The sequence below is a fragment of the Apium graveolens genome, chromosome 9 (assembly GCF_009905375.1).
Source record: "Apium graveolens cultivar Ventura chromosome 9, ASM990537v1, whole genome shotgun sequence".
Taxonomy (NCBI): domain Eukaryota; kingdom Viridiplantae; phylum Streptophyta; class Magnoliopsida; order Apiales; family Apiaceae; genus Apium; species Apium graveolens.
Window position 1 is genome coordinate 14656120 of NC_133655.1, and position 3853 is coordinate 14659972.

At 35.2% G+C, this 3853-nt stretch overlaps 1 pseudogene; it reads left to right on the forward strand.

Moving 5' to 3' along the window:
• The first annotated feature begins 767 nt into the window (after positions 1 to 767).
• Positions 768 to 3553, forward strand: LOC141685043 (beta-xylosidase/alpha-L-arabinofuranosidase 1-like; annotated as a pseudogene).
• The last annotated feature ends 300 nt before the right edge of the window (positions 3554 to 3853 follow it).

A 3853-nucleotide genomic window follows, 5' to 3' on the forward strand; every position in this document is an offset into this window, starting at 1 on the left:
TTATTATGTGTCATGGCATCGGAGGAGCATTATTAGTACGCTGTTACGGTCATTAATCGGGTAACTGAAGTTATTGATTAAATAGCCGAAGATGAAGTTGAACATGAAAGGAGTGCAAGTCACAAAAGAAGAGGAGAGAGACCCTGGAAAATCACTGCATTAAAACCCTGGAAAATGCAAAAATTGTAAAACGGAAAATAATTCCACTTTTCTTTGAAACTTTTCAAGATTATAGGAAAAGAGAAACCCAACATCTCAAGCCTCCTGCGTGACTCCACAATCCTTCTCTACTTATGGCTTAGCAGTTGAGGCAGAATATAAAGATATTAATTCCAACACTTCTCAAATATTTCCGAAAAAATATTAAGTACTAAAAAAATAAGAGAATGTGTACCATATTCACCATGCTCTCACTCACTCTCACTCAAACTAAACCATCTACTATTTGCAAGTTCCCAACACATACAAACAAACATACCATCCGGGACATGCATGCCATTTCCATATACTCGAATCGAACTCCTTTTTTTAGATACTTTGTGTCTTTCTGTATTTTCACTTTTCTTTTTTTGACATTTTGTTGCTTGAAAGTTTTGCATGACTGATGTCTGGTGAGACTATATATATGTTAATGTACCATGTAATTCTATATATCATATATCGTTAGAATAAGTTCAGGAGCTTTATTAGGCCATTTACACACCTATGTAAAAAACAAAACATAGAATTCAGTATCAGTTAACATACATTAACTTTCTGTTTACATAATGGCTGCTTTTCAGGGCAGGGGATGCTTTGTTTTCTTTTCTTTTCAACTCTGTTTCATTGTCTCTTACTGTTTGTTCTGCAATAACAAAGTATATTCCCAACATTCTGATTATTTTGCTTGTAATGTGATCAAGAATCCTGAGGTGAAGACTTATAGATTCTGCGATAAAACGTTAGACGTGGAATCGAGGGTGAATGATCTACTAAGCAGAATGACATTGCAAGAGAAAATACTGAATTTGGTACATGAGGCAGGAGGAGTGGGTAGACTGGGAATTCCTGAGTACAATTGGTGGTCTGAAGCCTTGCATGGAGTTTCTAATGTTAATATTGGGACCAATTTTTCGTCTCCGATTTTTGCAGCCACAAGCTTTCCTCAAGTCATATGCACTGCAGCTTCGTTTAATACATCTCTGTTTTATACTATTGGAAAGGTAGATTGTGTTTTTCATCAACATAATTTGGTATATATAGTTTTTTCAATTGTTTTTTAATACTCCAAATTGTCTTACTATATATAGTTTGTAGGAGATGGGGCTTTTTAATACTTAAAGTTGGCGCTTGTTGTAAACATTATACAGCTTATGATCTCGATTACTGGAAAGGGATTGATCGATACCATTTTAATGCTCTGGTAAATCATTATAAACCCAACAAAAACAATTTATGTCTTAATCAATTTATGTCTTAATCCAGGATATAAATTATAAGTTTAGTCAAAAAAAATTAATTTTAAGTTTAGTCGATGTATATTATATTTGTAAATTTTTGTTAGGTGACCAAGCAAGATATGGATGATACATACCAGCCCCCATTCAAGAGTTGTGTAGTTGATGCAAATGTATCAAGCGTTATGTGTTCTTACAACCAAGTTAACGGCAAGCCAAGTTGTGCAGATCCAGACCTATTAACAGGAGTGATCCGTAATGAGTGGAACTTAAATGGGTAAATACTTTCGAAATCCCTCTACTAAAAATTTTACGAATTTTAGTTTGTATGAAATTCTAACTCTGAATACTTTTCTCGAATTCTGCAGGTACATAAGTTCTGATTGTGATTCATTAAAGGTCATGTTTGAAAGCCAACATTATACCAGGACACCAGAAGAGACTGCTGCCATTGCTTTGAAAGCAGGTGAATTACATTAGTGAAAAATGAAAAGAGCAACCTTCAAATTAACTTTGAAAATACTTAAGGTTTAGATTGTACAGGTGTGGATCTCAACTGCGGACATTATCTAAGCAATTACACACTAGCTGCAGTGCAAGAGGGATTAGCGGCAGAAGCAGATGTCAATAGGGCTGTCAAGAACAATTTCGTAATGTTGATGAGACTTGGCTTCTTCGATGGTGATCCAAGACAGCGACTTTATGGAAATGTGGGTCCGAATGATGTCTGCACCCCCATGAATCAAGATCTAGCCCGTGAAGCAGCAAGACAAGGGTTTGTGCTCCTCAAGAATAGTCACGGATCACTACCTTTATCTCCTGCAGGCACCAAATCTGTTGCAGTTATTGGACCTAATGCCAATGTCACAACAACTATGATTGGAAATTATGCTGGTAAATCAGATATAAATTTAATAATCACATATATCCCAATCATCTGATTGCAAATTTAATAAAATTTTGTGATATGTTACAGGCATACCATGCAGATATACAACTCCTTTGCAAGGCATTACAGCAGTGGTTCCAACGACGTATTTTTCACCTGGATGTGCCAATGTAGAATGTGTCACTGCCCAAGTAGATGATGCTAAGAGGATATCAGCAACAGCAGATGCAACTATTTTAGTCGTTGGAGCTGATCAATCAATCGAAAAAGAAACCTTGGACAGAATTGACATTTCTCTTCCAGGACAGCAGACGTTTCTAGTTCAAGAAGTTACAAAGGCATCCAAAGGACCAGTTATACTTGTTATTATGTCTGGTGGAGGAATGGATGTACAATTTGCAAAAGATGACCCTAAAGTCACCAGCATCTTGTGGATTGGTTACCCTGGTGAAGCCGGTGGAGCTGCATTGGCAGATATCCTTTTTGGGTTCTTCAATCCTAGTACGTGACATGGACTGATAATTACCGTTTAACAATTGGAAGGCATGTAACATTTGTTGAACATTTTAGTACTCATATTTAAGAGTTTGTCATTTTGCAGGTGGAAAACTACCAATGTCATGGTATCCACAATCATATGTAAATGATGTAAACATGACAAACATGAACATGAGACCAGATCCTGCAACCGGCTATCCAGGTCGAACATACAGGTTTTATAGGGGGCCAGCAGTATACACATTTGGTGATGGATTAAGTTACTCAGAATTCAGTTTCACCTAGTTAAAGCACCAAAACTTGTATCAATTCCACTGGAGGAACAACATATCTGTAAATTTTCTTCATGCAAATCTATCGATGCTTCAGAACAAACTTGCAAGAATGCAATACGAAAAGTTCATTTGATGGTGAAAAATGCAGGAAGAATGAGTGGAAGTCATACAGTTCTGTTGTTTTGGACACCTCCAAATGTGCACAATTCTCCTCAGAAACAGTTGATGGGATTTGAGAAGGTGTTTTTGACACCAAAAGAGAAGGAGAATGTAAGGTTTAATATAGATGTTTGCAAACATTTAAGTGTGGTGGATAGATCAGGAAAAAGAAAGCTTGCATTAGGAATTCATATTCTTCATATTGGAAGTTTAAAACATTACTTGATGGTTAGCATATAGCTTGGACATGTCAAGCAAGCAAGATGGATAAATTGAATGAAACAAGAGTCCATTTGTTTTACATTTGATATAACAATGATGTCTTGGTTCAATTATACTATCGTAAGCCTGCACGGTTTTTTTAAAATTACTATAATTATTATTTTATATTATTATTTTTATTTATAACTAGTAAACAAAGTTGCGCTTGCGGCAGCGTTTAAATTTTTTATAAATTGTGATATGAATTAATATTATAATTTAAGATAAAAATTAATTTTATCCGCTATCCCGTCAAATACAATATTGATAAGAAATTATTGCTTTGAATATATAACCTTATCTATTTTGAATATCCTTTTTCAGTATAAAATCGA